The sequence below is a fragment of the Triturus cristatus genome, chromosome 1_1, assembly GCF_964204655.1.
Source record: "Triturus cristatus chromosome 1_1, aTriCri1.1, whole genome shotgun sequence".
NCBI lineage: Eukaryota > Metazoa > Chordata > Amphibia > Caudata > Salamandridae > Triturus > Triturus cristatus.
In genome coordinates this window covers 424,180,252-424,195,947 of record NC_140579.1, presented here as the reverse complement: position 1 = coordinate 424,195,947, position 15,696 = coordinate 424,180,252, and positions in this window count along the sequence as shown.

Here is a 15,696-nt window from a genome sequence, read left to right as displayed (position 1 = left end):
CTGCCGAAAAATCTTTCCGGATCCAGCCTGGGGATATTCTAAGGTGAGGAATCTAACTAACGTGTTTCTTTCAGATAAAAAAGTTATTTCTTTTATAAAGATTAAAATTGCCTGGAAATTCCTGTGATGCACTGTCGCTTAGTTTCCAACTCCACATCACTGCCTAGAGTACGTTTTGACTGCTCGAACCCCTAAACTGGAGAACCATGGCTATCGAGTGGTTTGCATAACTATTATAACCCCAGGACACAACAAAAGGTCTTACACATCTTTTACAAGAGAGAGCCAGCAAGTTTGTAGCCTTCAAAACACACTACTACCACTGTCAGTCAGGTCACACACAGCGGTCAAAGGTAGGACTGTGAGAAGTTGGCCTGATATATGATGTCACTAGTTCTAGTGTACACCTTGTATCAGTCCAAACAACCCTTATGGTGATTGGTTGTAAAGTCAACCTTATAGACCAGCTATCCTAGTGGTAGCATGGACAAGAGCAGTCTTAGGCTAAACTCTGTATGGCATTTGAAGCCAGCTGTTATACCATTTGCAACCCCTTGAATACCAAATGAAAGGACACCACAACAGATATATTATAAAAATAGAATGTATTTCTTCTAGTCAAAATACCCTCAGCACTCTTTATGAGATTCGAGGTAAGTACAACACAATCTTATTTAAGCATACATAAGTCACACAGGGAAGTAATACAGTTAGGCCCTAGGGGCCACGCAAACCATATACTAAGTAAGTGGTATAAGAACCACTGTCACGAACACAGGTTAGGCCTAGGCCTAGGGAATCTCTGGGGCTACACTATCCTATCAGTTGCTAGGCAGTGGGAGGCACACGGGATTCAGGTGCAGAGTGGAAACACTCACACGTAATGCGTTAAAGTCGATAGAAATAGTAATGTTTAGAAATTAAGAGTTTTAGGACACTTCGGAAGGAACTAGGAGTTAGAGACTTGGAAACTAGACACTAGGATAGTCAATACCCTTGTGAGCACCGGAGTACTCAAGTTACCTAGCCCACGGGCTGCGAGTGCATAGGTGTGAACTTGCGTCGGGTTTCGTCGTCGACTCCTATGGATGCCTGAAGAAAAGATGCTGACAGGCAGTCTGTGAAGAGTGTCCGGTGGATTCCAAGGATGGAATCAAGAAGGAGGATACCTGCAAGCAGAGGGGACAGAGTCTAGGTCACCAGCCAGGAGCCGGGAAGGAACCAGAAAGGAACCAGGCGATGTCGTGAAGATGCAGGTGAAGAGGGGAAGCTTGTCGCAGCAGCCACGGGTACCAGGAGACGTCGAGGACGACCAGAACCAGGAGGCGAGCTGTCCCACGAGGGCTCTTGCTGTCGGCGGCGTCGATGTCGAGTTGGGACACAACAAGCCTTGGCAAGCGCAACCCACGCAGAATGAAGGATTCGCTTCTGTTGCAGACCAGGAAGGCTTGAGGTGCTTCTCTTTCACAGGGAAGCAAGGGCCAGTCTGGAGGAGCCAAACCAGCGGTGGAAAGTCAAGGGTTCGTCGTCGCAGAGGTTACTAGCTAGCGGGCAAGCAACCGGACAGACGCGTCGAGCAGGAAAATGCAGAAGGGCCCCACGCAGAACTCGTGGAGTGTAGAGGGCTGATCTTGATGGTGCCTGTTTGCACAGGGTGGCCACTCCTTAGCCACAAGGGAGATTCTTCAGTCTTCTTCCGTAGTCTAATGTTGAAGGTCCAGAGTTTCTGTTCAAGTTTCAGTTATCAGGATTATACAAAGTCCTAGGGACTTAGCTCCCACTCTTATACTAATCTGGGGTGCTGGGTTACCTGCTAGGTCCCTCCTATGGATGGGACCAGGGAGGGGGGTGGTTACACCCCCTTCCCTTTGTCCAGTTTCACGCCAGGACTGGGGCTGGAGTGCCCCAGCACCGGTTTGAACCGGACTATGCATGGGACACCTTGTGTGCCCCAGGCAGTGTCTCGTTTCATTCATCCCTCCATGCCCCAATACACTAAGGCCTGTCTAGGGTGGTGCTAGCACCTCCCAAGGCAGGAAACCTATTGTCCAAGCCTCCCTCACTGGAAGGACTCCCAGCAGCAGGAGGACAGACTTGTGTCTGTGGCAGCAGCATCCATTTTGTGATGCTGGGGCTCTGGTTAACTTTCACCGGGTAGTAGGTCTTCAACATGTCTTCTCCCTCTAGAAGGGAGGAATACTATCCTCATCGCCAGAAATGGTGTGGGGGTAGTATTCCAAAGTGTTAGACACCTTACACGACATGTTTTGATAAAGACAAACCATAGTTACCATAACCGCGAGGATTATAAGGCACTTTAAGAGTATATGGTAGGCGATATCATAGAACAGCTATAAGGACATGGTTCCGAAAGCTGCAGACAGGCTCAGCTCATGCTAGAGCACCATCTCACATGTTACCAAGCACTCTGCCTTCAGGATTGTTAAGGCCTGCCATAGGAGTGACTGATAGGTTACCCATGTGTCTATATATAAGGTAGGTATAGGAATACTACACCTAAGCAAGGGGTGATTACACAACCTTGCCCCAGCTGAGTGATCAGCCAGTTGTGTCATAGTGGAAGGCCAGCCAGGGGTGGCATAATACATGCTGCAGCCCCTGGTACACTGTACAGGGCCCTAGAAGGTGATCCTTACCAATTGGGTTATGCACCTAAAGTACATAGTGCGAATTTAGAGAGAGAACAGCTGGGCTGTGGGTCTGATTAGCAGGCCCACAGCCACATCTAAGTCGAAAACCAGTGAAGCAAAAGCAAAAAGTGGGGGTGAACATAGAAAGCAGACCCTACTCTCCTACACAACCCCCCCCCCCCCCAAACTTAGGGACATTAAACTAACCTTGACCAGTTGAGTCTTCATGTTCTAAGTGGAAATATCTGGAGAGTACATATGCATTGGCATGGTCAGTCCCAGGTCTATGTTACACTGTGAAGTACATCCCCTGTAGGGAAATGGACCACCTAAGAAGTTTGGGATTTTCACCCTTCATCTGATTTAGCCACAAGAGGGGCTTATGGTCTGTCTGAATCTTGAAGTGAGTGCCAAACAGGTATGGCCTCAGCTTCTTCAGGGCCCAAACCACAGCAAAGGCCTCCCTCTCAATAGCTGACCAACGTTTCTCTCTAGGGGTCAGCCTTCTACTAATAAAAGCAATGGGCTGGTCTTGACCATCTATATTCAGTTGTGAAAGAACAGCTCCCACACCCAACTCAGAAGCATCTGTCTGGACAATGAACTCTTTGGAGTAGTCTGGACTTTTCAGAATGGGTGCAGTGCACATGGCCTGCTTCAGGTCATCAAATGCCTTCTGACAGCTTACTGTCCACTGAACTTTCTTTGGCATCTTCTTAGAGGTCAAGTGAATAAGTGGTGTCACAATGGACCCATAGTTCTTAACAAACTTTCTGTAGTACCCAGTCAGGCCCAAGAAAGCTCTGACCTGTGTCTGGGTAATTGGAGGAGTCCAGTTCTTTATGGTCTGGATCTTGCTCTCCAGTGGTTGAACCTGACCCCCACCCAATGTTCCCTCTAATTTCTTTCCTCTGTGTGCGGCAGTGGAGGGTCTCTGTGCGCTGCAACCATGGCTATGTGGGCCAGGAACCACAACGCGCGTATGCGCGGCGCCAAATGTCACTCAGAACGTTTACTTCAATAAGTGAAAAGATGGTGCATTTTCACACATACAGTGCCACAATAAGTGTCTTGAGGGCAGTTTCCAAATTGGATAAACGAGCCATGATGACATGAATTGGTTACACAGGCAAGTACACTTCAAGTGTAGAAAAGCACAAGACTTAAACGGTGGTACCATCATAAGATTTTAATAAATATTCTTAACTTGAGCACTGTTAATTGGGTGGGGAAATGTTGGGAGCCTATACAATATCACATATAAACAATAAGGGAGACATGTCAAGTGGCATCACTAGAGGGGTGACAGGGTTGCTTCTCACGGCGATCTTTGGCATTTTTTTACAGTGGTGATAAACTCGATCTAGGTCACCTTTCCCGTTCAGGAGGTAGGCCTTTGTCCTCATCAGCATATCCAAATGCTTCTGCTCTAGTCTATTTCTCAATTTACTCTTTATAGTATTCATGAGGCTGAATCCGCTTTCACAATCTGCCCTAGATGCTTGAAACGTTGCGCAGACATCAACAAGCTGAGAGACCACACTATACTGAGCAGCATTGCGTACAGTGAAATTCACCATGTCTTGAAAGGTGGTAAATAACCCACCCTTTACATGTTCTGCCACCACATATTTATAGTCTCTGTACTGTCGAACAACATCTTCTGGTGTTTCGCAATCACCCAGGACCAAGACATTTTTATACTTTTCTACAAGTCTTTGTATATTCTCAGTCCCAAAATCAAAATGTGATTGTGCGGCCATTGCCTGGATTTCAAAACTTGCCCATTCATTTAGCTCATCTTCAGGGAACCTTTTTTGCATGTGCTCACAAAGAAGGGAAACAAAAGACAAAATAGGCCCACTGTCAAACTCGTGCCTTTCCTTGTACAACACCATCAGATCTCTTACATTGCTGCTCCAAAAGACAGTGTCCCCCAAATACTGTTGCTTAACTTGGCCAATCTTTGCTCTTGCATACTGTACAGCTTCAACAGTAGTCAGAGAACTTTTTTGGAATAGTTTGCACAAAGATGCAAATTCACCCAGAATGTCATTAAGTACTGCAAGTGAAATATGGTAGTTGGAGTTTGATAGCTTTTTATAACAATATTTAGCAACTGGATCATTCTCCTCAACTTTCTCATGCTCAAAGTACTTAAGAACAGCCTCGTAATTATGAATTAGTGCACCAACAGCAAAATGCCTTGAAAGCCACCGGACTTCATTCAGTGGTCGAAAAGAGACCACTTCACATTCAGTGACCGATGCAATTTCATCCAGCTTGGACTTCCTTGCAGGAGATCTGGAGAACACAGTGTAGACAGTCCTCAATAATGTCTCCATCTCTTTAACCATTGGAACCCTTTTCCAGGCATCATCAACTCCCAAATCTTCTCGATGGGCGACACAATGCTGCTCAACTAGATGAGGTATGGATTGTTTAAGGCGAGTAGCAACACCATTATTCTTACCCAGCATCACGGACGCACCATCAGATGTGAACATGACCGTTTTCATAAGGTCCAGTTCATTGGCAGTGTAGAAATCTTTCACAGCAGTAGTGATAGCCTCAGCATTACAACTAGTCAGCTTCACTATGCCCCCAAACTGTGTTTTGTACTCTGTTGATGTTACTGGTCGGAACTTGAAGTACAGGATGAGCATTTTTGAAACAGAAATATCAGTGCTCTCATCAATTATCAATGTGTGATACAAAGCGTTACGAAGTTCTGCCATAGCTTCACAGTGTATCACACTATTGATGGCCTCAAGGAACTCAAAGGCATAGTTCTTGCTCCTCCAGCTGTCTGGTATCTTGACATACAAAGCTAGGTGGTCATGGATGTCTTGTACAGATAACATTGAAGTATTCATCTTGACTGCCAGCAGCACGTTGTTGATGAGAATCTTTATCTCTTCAGGCACAGATCTTTGGCGTTCAACTACTTCCATTCTATTTGCTTTGTCAGTGGCAGTTTCTGTCAGCATTGCCCGCACTCCATAACCAAAACTGGCAGCAGCACTTCTGTTTCTCAAGATCACCATGGCAGACTCGTGTACTTTGCTAAGTAGATGGCGTTTCATGTAATCCAGTTTCCAGCCATCACTCCATTTCTTCCCTGTGGAAAAGTCCCCAACAAGCTTGGCTTCGGCACATGCTTTGCAAATCAAGCCCACGTCTGGACTGTATTGGAAAAGTTCCCCGAGTTGCACGCGGACCTTGCTTCGCGATTTCTGCGTCTCAGCCTCCACAATTTCCTTCATCCACTCTTCCTTGAATACAAGGCAACATTTCTTCCTTTGTGGTGACGCACTGCACTCTCCCATAGTGACAGCTTTGCGCTTGAACATTTCCGTGCCCGCCGGTTTTAACCTGCTGTGCCACAAAGCCTGCAAGATAAGGGAACATGGCTTACGTTGACGCCTAGCTCATGAATGCAATCCTTTATACTACAATGATCAAGATGCACCACAGTTTAACTCTACCAAACAATTACCTCTTCTGCTTGAACTCACGTACGCCTGTGTCAATGTATGGGGGTCTGGCTGCGAAGCCTGCAACAGAAGAAAACATGGGTAAGTATATTATACTACAATGATCAAGATGCACCACAGTTTAACTCTACCAAACAATTACCTCTTCTGCTTGAACTCACGTACGCCTGTGTCAATGTATGGGGGTCTGGCTGCGAAGCCTGCAACAGAAGAAAACATGGGTAAGTATATTATACTACAATGATCAAGATGCACCACAGTTTAACTCTACCAAACAATTACCTCTTCTGCTTGAACTCACGTACGCCTGTGTCAATGTATGGGGGTCTGGCTGCGAAGCCTGCAACAGAAGAAAACATGGGTAAGTATATTATACTACAATGATCAAGATGCACCACAGTTTAACTCTACCAAACAATTACCTCTTCTGCTTGAACTCACGTACGCCTGTTTCAATGTATGGGGGTCTGGCTGTGAAGCCTGCAACAGAAGAAAACATGGGTAAGTATATTATACTACAATGATCAAGATGCACCACAGTTTAACTCTACCAAACAATTACCTCTTCTGCTTGAACTCACGTACGCCTGTGTCAATGTATGGGGGTCTGGCTGCGAAGCCTGCAACAGAAGATGCACTCCTTTAACTCTAGCAAACAATTACCTGTTTATTCTGCCTGTACTCCCGTCTGCCTGTGCAATTGTATTCGTAGTACGGTCTCCCAAACCTGCAAAAGAAAAGGGGTGCAGATTGTGATTCTACTTACCAGCAACCCCCAACCCAACGAGGAACGTACACAGAATTACCTTGTCTTTGTGGGTACTCGCACCGGACCACTCCTATCCAAATACCTTACAGACTGGAAACCTGCAACTGAAGAAAAGATAGTCAGCAAACGCTTGAAGAATCACAAAATATGAATGGGACGGGTCTAGAGACCCCAATAGAAAAATTGACCAAATAATTACCTGGGATTCCAGTCTAGGACAACCAGGCGTGTGCCAATGTGTTTCATTATTAGTATGATGTAAGCAGTACAAAAGTAATTCGAAAAAAATAAACACATGGGTGCAGTGAGTGCCCCCCCCCCCTCCCCAAGAAGATTAGGAATTAATGGTGCATTCTACAACACATGTATCATTATATATTGACTTTTAAGGAATAGTAAATGACAATCTTACAATTCCTCTGTCACATGTATTTCATTTGTTTTATAGCATCTCCCATACCAGTGGTTCCCAAGCTTTTCACTCCTGAGGACCCCCAGTGAGTCACTACTGGCAGCCGGGGCCCCCCAGGCAATTTGTAAGATTTACATGTCAAACATTAAAAGTAATCCGAAGAAGAAAAAAAAAAACACACGTGTGTGTCCGTCTACCCCTCCGCCCCCACTTACTACTTTCTGAGAGTACACGCTGTGTTTTTAATGTATCATTGGGCAGGTTAAAACCTGTATGTGCAAATTGCAAACCAACTGGTTGTGACTTGCCCAGCTATATGTGACATGACCAATGTACCAATCAGTCCGGTATGAAAATGGATATTCGCAGGAGAGCGATAATATTCCCGCCTCATGAATATTAAGGAGAAAGAGGGCATTTTGCAACCCCCTGTGAAGGCCTGCAAGCACAGGGATGGAGGCCTACAAGCCACAGCAGAACTCCATCCGTATGTTGGCAATCCTTCAAGGGGAACATATTTTAGAGCTGTCTGTATCTCTTAAATGCACACGGAATTCAAAAAAGATTTCACACTGAAACCATTGATATATACCATAGCGACTCTTAAATAGGGGGCTCGTGATTTCAAACGTATTATAAAAGTCCATTTGTGACTTGAAATGAATGTAAAATTACTTTTATACATTGCACAAAGGATTTGTGCAGTCACAAGCCAGGGATGTGGAATTCCTATAGCCCCACGCCCAGGACATATTGTTTGGGGTCAAGGGCATCAAGTTTTCATGTGTATTTTGTCCTTGGGACAAGTAGGCCCAACCCCCTACAGCACAAACCCATTGGCTGCCAGTTTACAGTACCACATTATGGATTAGGAAAGGCCATTGTCTACAGTTAAGGTAATATGTGTGTCCATGTGTTAATGCTGTTCAAACTTGTATTTATGGTTCATTAATGAAAAGCATTTATTATTTGGGTGAGCATTAAAAGTAAATGCGTAAGCTCGGCCTTCACTACTGATGGCGGCTCCAGTATAAATGTGTACACACGTTTTCAAAGCTTAGTAATATGAGGCTATGTATAATGCTCCCAGAATGCTCTCTGTTTATATGCAGCTATTTGCAGAAGCTTGAAAGCAAGAGTGATGGTTCTTTGCTTTCAAAATAAAATGTTCACAAAAAAATGCAAGTAGGAAAAAAACCATGTTGCAAAACTACTGTAAGATTTTAGGTGCCATATCTTTGCAGCATCATTTAGTAACATGTTGATGTACGCTGGTATTTCCCAAAAATATTCATAATGGAAAATCAGTGTAACCAGTTGAAATATGATTATGGGGGAAAAAATAAACAAGCATTGGCAAAGCCAGTAGGTCTGAAATGTGTGGTCAGCCTTTTGGTTTTGTCAATGCGTGACTTGTTTAGGCATGTTTTTTGTAAAACCTTATCGTGTGGGAGCTGCTGGGCCCTCACCATTATAACAAGCATTGGCAAACGCAAAAATAGATTTTGGTCTCCAAAAAAAAGCACACATTGACACAAAGGTCATGGTTTACGCAAGCCCTAATTAAAGGGCCAATTAAAGTCTCAAAAGTGCATCCATGGTATATATCCTTGCATTAAGTGCATATATACAGTTTCCGTGAACTCACAAGAATTTACATAAGTAGGCCAGGGAGGTGGTGAACTTAAGAAAAGACTGAAACAAAATCATCACCCTCTGGGCTTGATCAAGGGGTTAGAACTACTGGCGTGGAAACTCTAGGTCATATTGAGACTCTTGTAGATGATTGTGAGGTGCTGCTTATGCCATCCATTCCAGTCACTGATACCGTGCTACTGGTAATATCTCTAAACCCCAGACTCCATCAAATGCATCTGGACATAATAGATCAGGGTATGCGGACATATCAACTTTATTTAAGAGAGTGACCAATAACAAAGCCTTGCCAACCTCAATCTCTAAACAGTCCTAGACAATTCCACTAACTGTAGCACCCTGGGCCCCCTAAGTGAAGTTTCTGAGGAGAGCTCCTCCGAGGCTGCTTTATTGTCAGACCTTCCTTTGTGTAATCAATTTGCCCCCGTAGGAGATATCACGGTTACTAATGATTTGAGAGAGAAGAAGGACGAGGGCAACATCAGCTCACCTAATCCAGGGCCAAACCCCCCACCTTTACTAGGTAGTAAGGACTCCGCAAAAGAACCTCTACCATCTTACCTTGATCTCCAAAGGGAAATAGCTGCCCTAAAAAGCTCAATAATGACCTTAACCTCTCTGGTCTCTAAAATTTCAATCAGGGTTGAAGATTGTATTAGAAAACAGCCCCTTCCGTTTGTGCCTCACTTTGTCTAAACCCCTCCTAATCTTGCTCAAGTGAGAATGGTGCCCGCAGAGCCTGCCTTGTCTGAATCGACTTCTACCAATCAAACTGCTTTGAAAGCCTTCTCAACAAATAGCATTTCTCAGCTTGTACCACAAGATCGTACTGACATGTCTCTTGCTAATATGTTAGTTGACAACCTCAGGCTGAACAAGGCAGGAACCCCAGAGGCCCATCTAGGGTTTCGGTGCGGCAGAGACCACAAAGTATACAAGCATTGCAGGGAATTGGGAGTAGCTCCAGCAAGGGCATTTATTATCCCCGCAACCAACATCAACCACTCCCTACCCATGCTGTCACCAAGTCAATCCCCATTTACTTGATTAACGTACCCAAGGCAGCCAGTAGTAGTCTAAAATATGAAAATGGAGAGACCCTTAAAAACAAAGCAAATCAGGGTGAGACATATGTCGGGCTGCGTAAACTCAATAGCAGATGCCCTTTTTCACCTACAGTTGGAGACGGTCAGAGAACTTGCCCCAGGGTCAGACCAGCAGGTGATGCCTTTTGTTTAGGTATTGATGGTAATCACAGCCCGTGAAGGGGCTCCGGTTACCATCAATACCTAAACAAGAGGCCACAATCGTCCCCGCACCGCGCTTTACTAGCAAAAGAGTAGAGCCAGTTTAAAAACACGCTGTGATTTAAAACCGACTCTACTGTTTTGTTGGTAAAGCGCGGGGACGATTGTGGCCTTTTGTTTAAGTATTGATGGTAATCAGAGCCCCTTCACGGGCTGTGATTACCATCAATACATAAACAAAAGGCCACAATCAGTCCCGCGCTCTGCAGCCACACGCCCCAGAGCCCCCCCTCCAAAGCCGCCACAAGCCCGCCACAAGCCCCCTTACCTGCACTCTCCACGACTCCTCGCCGGCACCACTGGAACAAGTGCCTGGTTTTCACGCCGCTCGCTTCTTAAAGCGTCGGCGCGGCCGGCGCCTCTCCGCCGGGACGTCCTGAAATCGTTGTGCGCGCTCCACATCCGGGAGTGCGCGGTGACGTCGGCAAAGGTGCGCGCGCGCGCGCCTTAAAGGGAACATAGCCCCCACCTACTAGGTGGCCCAGGTACACAACCTTGCTCTGCCCTATCTGGCACTTAGTGGCCTTGATAGTGAGGCCTGCCTTTTGCAGGGCCTCTAAAACATTACTCAGGTGGACCAGGTGATCCTCCCAGGTGGAGCTAAAGACAGCAATATCATCAAGAGAAGCTGCACAGTAGTCATCCAGGCCTGTAAGGACTTGATTCACCAACCTTTGGAAAGTGGCAGGTGCAGTCTTCAAGCTAAAGGGCATTACCACAAATTGATAATGTCCTCCTGGGGTTGAGAAAGCAGTTTTGGCCTTTGCATTCTCAGCTAGTCTGATTTGCCAGTAACCTGCTGTCAGGTCAAATGTACTCAAAAACTTGGCAGCTGCCAATCTGTCAATGAGCTCATCTGCCCTAGGTATTGGGTGGGCATCTCTCCTAATGACAGCATTGAGACCTCTGTAATCGACGCAAAACTTCATCTCCCTCTTACCATCTTGGGTGTGAGGTTTTGGCACCAGAACTACAGGACTAGCCCAAGGACTCTCTGAAGGTTCAATGACTCCCAGCTCCAACATCTTTTGTACCTCAATCTTTATGCAGTCCCTGACATGGTCAGGTTGCCTTTAGATTTCACTCTTCACAGGCAGACTGTCACCAGTGTCCACCTCATGGGTGCACCAGTTTGTCTGACTTGGCGTCAGAGAGAACATATGTCTGTAGGCCTGTAGAACTTGTCTGCAGTCCTGTTGCTGATGGTCAGTGAGGCTGTCAGAAAAGACCACACCATCAACTGAACCATCATCAGGGTTCTGAGTCAGCAGGTCTGGGAGAGGGTCACTCTCTTCCTCCTGCCCCTCATCTGTAGCTATGAGTAAGCCCATGTCTGCCCTGTCAACATATGCCTTTAACCTGTTGACATGAAGCACCCTGTGGGGGCTTCTGGGTGTCCCAAGGTCCACAAAGTAGGTGACTTCTCCCTTCTGTTCAACAATAGTGTGGGATCCAGACCATTTGTCCTGGAGTGCTGCAGGGGCCACTGGCTCCAACACCCACACTTTCTGTCCTGGCTGGTACACAGTCAGCACAGCCTTTTGGTCATGCCAAGCTTTTTGGAGTTCTTGGCTTGCCTCAAGGTTTTTAGAAGCCTTCTTCATATACTCTGCCATGCTGGAGCGGAGGCCAAGTACATAATCCACTATGTCCAGTTTGGGTTGTCTAAGAGGTCTCTCCCATCCTTCCCTTACTAGACACAGGAGTCCCCTTACAGGATGCCCAAAAAAAGCTCAAAAGGGCTGTAGCCAACCCCCTTTTGTGGGACCTCTCTGTAAGCAAACAGAAGGCAGGGTAAAAGGATGTCCCATCTTCGCCTAAGCTTGTCTGGTAAACCTTTTATCATCCCTTTAAGGGTCTTGTTGAATATTTCCACAAGCCCATTGCATTGTGGGTGATAGGGTGTAGTGAATTTGTAGTTTACACCACACTCCTTCCACATTGCAGGTAAATATCCTGACATGAAGTTGGCACCTCTGTCAGAGACAACCTCCTTTGGAAAGCCCACTCTGGAGAATACTCCAAGTAGGGCCCTTGCCACAACAGGAGCTGTTGTGGTCCCTAGGGGTAAAGCTTCTGGATACCTGGTGGCATGGTCCACTATCACCAGTATGAATCTGTGCCCAGATGCTGTTTGGGGGTCCATTGGTCCTACAATGTCTATCCCCACTCTCTCAAAGGGAACCCCCACCACAGGTAGTGGTATGGGGGGGCCTTTGTGGTGCCACCTGATTTGCCACTGGCTTGGCAGGTGACACAGGAGCGACTAAACTCCTTGGTATCTTCTGACATGTGAGGCCAGTGAAAGTGAGGGACAAGTCTGTCCCAGGTCTTATTCTGGCCTAGGTGTCCTGCAAGGGGAATATAATGGGCCAAGGTAAGAAGGAAGCCTCTGAAACTCAATGGTATGACCAACCTCCGGGACGCACCAGGCTTGGGGTCTTTAGCCTCTGAGTACAGCAGCCCTTCATCCCAATACACTCCATGGGTACCTTGAGCATTCCCTGCAGCCTCAGCAGCAGCCTGCTGTCTGAGGGGTTCAAGAGAAGGACAGTCTAATTGGGCCTGCCTCAGATCTGCCCTTGTAGGTCCCCTGTCCCAAGAAACTCAACCTGGTCAGGTTCCAGTTCTTCTAGGACAGTTCCTTCAGGGCTCTCAGAATCATCCTCCTGTGAGGGCTGACTCTCTACCTGAGGCAGGGGGGAAGGCACAGCCTTAACCCTACTGCTCTTTCTCTTGGGTTGTGTCTGGTCCATTGTCCCAGGATCCAGCACTTGTTCAGTGTTGCACTTTTTGGCCTGTGACCCAGTCACAGCAAGGACATGTGCATCTATTCCCAGCATTTCTGCATGGGTCCTATACTCCACTTCAGCCCACACTGAAGTTTCAAGGTCATTTCCCAACAGACACTCTACAGGAAGATCTGAACTCACCACAACTTTCTTGAGGCCAGTTACCCCTCCCCAGGAGAAGTTAACAATTGCCACACTATGGGAGGTAGTGGCATTGCTAGCGTTGGTCACTAGGTAATTCTCACTTAGCATGATCTGTCCAGGGTCCACAAAGGCAGGTGTCACCATTGTGACACTAGCACCTGTATCCCTGTAGGCCTGAGCCATTCTCTCATTGATAAAAGGAGTCTGTCTGTACTTGCCCAGGTTACTGGGACCCACAGTAGAGGACAAAGCTATGTCCCCATCACAGATCAGAACCGCCTGAGTGGGTATTCTGACTAGGCCAGAATCTACTTCAGTTCCCAGGGTTAACCCTATTACACCCTTTTGCTGGGAACCACCACTTACAGCTGGACTAGGGGGTACAGTTGCCTTAGGGGCAATGGTGGCTGGGGGCTTGTCCTTTTTGGTGCACTCACTAAACCAATGGGAATTGGACTTACAATAGTTACACCAAGGTTTCTTTTGGCCATCTTTCTTTTTATCCTTTTTGGGACCACCCTCCCCCTGAGCCTTTTGGGGGCCTGGTGAAGACTTCTGGTCTTTTGATTTCTGCTCATTACCCTTCTGGTCTGCCTTTTTCTGATCACCGCCCTGGTTCTGGTTTTGCTGCTTAACTCTAGTCCTGACCCACCTATCTGCCTTCTTTCCCAATTCCTGGGGAGAAGTTAGGTCAGAGTCAATCAAGTGTTGATGCAGCAGCTGGTTTTGACAGTTGTTAAGGATTTGTTCTCTCATGATCAAATTATACAATCCTGTATAGTCCTTAACCTTACTACACAATAACCAGCCTTCCAAAGCCTTAGTGGCACAATCTACAAAGTCAGTTCAGTCCTGAGTCTGTGTCTTCTGGGTATCCCTGAACAACAACCTGTATTGTTAAGGGGTTAGGCCAAACCCATCAATCAGAGCACTCTTCAGGACAGTGTAATTGTCAGCATCCTCATGACTAACTGTGAGGAGCTTGTCTCTACCTTTCTCAGAGAAGGAGAGCCACAAGATAGCTGCCCACTGACTTTGGGGTACCTGCTGTACTTTGCAAGCCCTCTCCAAAACAGTTATCCATTGGTGGATGTCATCCCCACACTTGTAGGGAGGGACAATCTTGCTCAGGTTTCTAATATCATAGGCCCTGTCTCTATCCTTAGGGATATTGCTGCCACCAGTGGGTCCTAACCCACTTAACTTTTGCTCTCTGGCCAGAGCAAGTCTCTCTTTGGCAAGGGCAAGTTCTTCCCTTTCAATCCTCAAATTGACTTCCCTCATTCTGGCCTGATGCTCTTTTCTCTGTGGAGAAGTCATTCCCCTGTGAGAAGAGGCATTGGAGCTATTAGAGACATGGCAGTGGATAGATTCCCTAGAAGGGGATCTTCCTCTCCTGCTTCTCTGGTTAAGTCCACTTGAGGGTCTGAATGGGGGAACCCCATTCAGACTCCCATGTAGGCTTAAGTTAGCCTGGCTAAGTCTCCTAACTTGGACCTGGCTGTCTACCTCATCTTCTGAAGTCCCTGCTGACTCATCTTGATCAGTATTGTGAGGGGAGTCTTCTGTGGAGGGTAGACCCTCATTGGTACCTAAGGCACCATCCTGGGAGGCTCTCTGAGCATCATACTCTTCTAAGATCTCCACTAGATAAATGAGGGTAGGGTTTGAACCCTGTTTTAACTTTCCATAGGTACACAATTGTCTCATCTCCTGAAAAGTTAGGGTATCATATCTAGAGGGTATATTTCTAGGATATCCCCCTCCTGAGAGAGAATCAACTTGATCTCCTCTCAGAGACATGATCTAGTGAGGGTGTGGTGTGTGCACCTACCTACACTAGTTGTATCTACTAAAACCTCTCTAGTAGTTGAAGTCAGGGTGTGCTAGGCCCTTCAACCTACAACAACTAAGTTCAGTAGAACTTAAGTATTTATAAGCTATGTTATATGTACCTTACAAATATCCTTGTGATCTTTCAATTTGATATCTCAAGATTGCAATGGTATCACAACAGCAAGCTCAGATCCCAACCGCTGCTCACCAATGTGAGAAGTTGGCCTGATATATGATGTCACTAGTTCTAGTGTACACCTTGTATCAGTCCAAACAACCCTTATGGTGATTGGTTGTAAAGTCAACCTTATAGACCAGCTATCCTAGTGGTAGCATGGACAAGAGCAGTCTTAGGCTAAACTCTGTATGGCATGTGAAGCCAGCTGTTATACCATTTGCAACCCCTTGAATACCAAACGAAAGGACACCACAACAGATATATTATAAAAATAGAATGTATTTATTCTAGTCAAAATACCCTCAGCACTCTTTATGAGATTCGAGGTAAGTACAACACAATCTTATTTAAGCATACATAAGTCACACAGGTAAGTAATACAGTTAGGCCCTAGGGGCCACGCAAACCATATACTAAGTAAGTGGTATAAGAACCACTGTCACGAACACAGGTT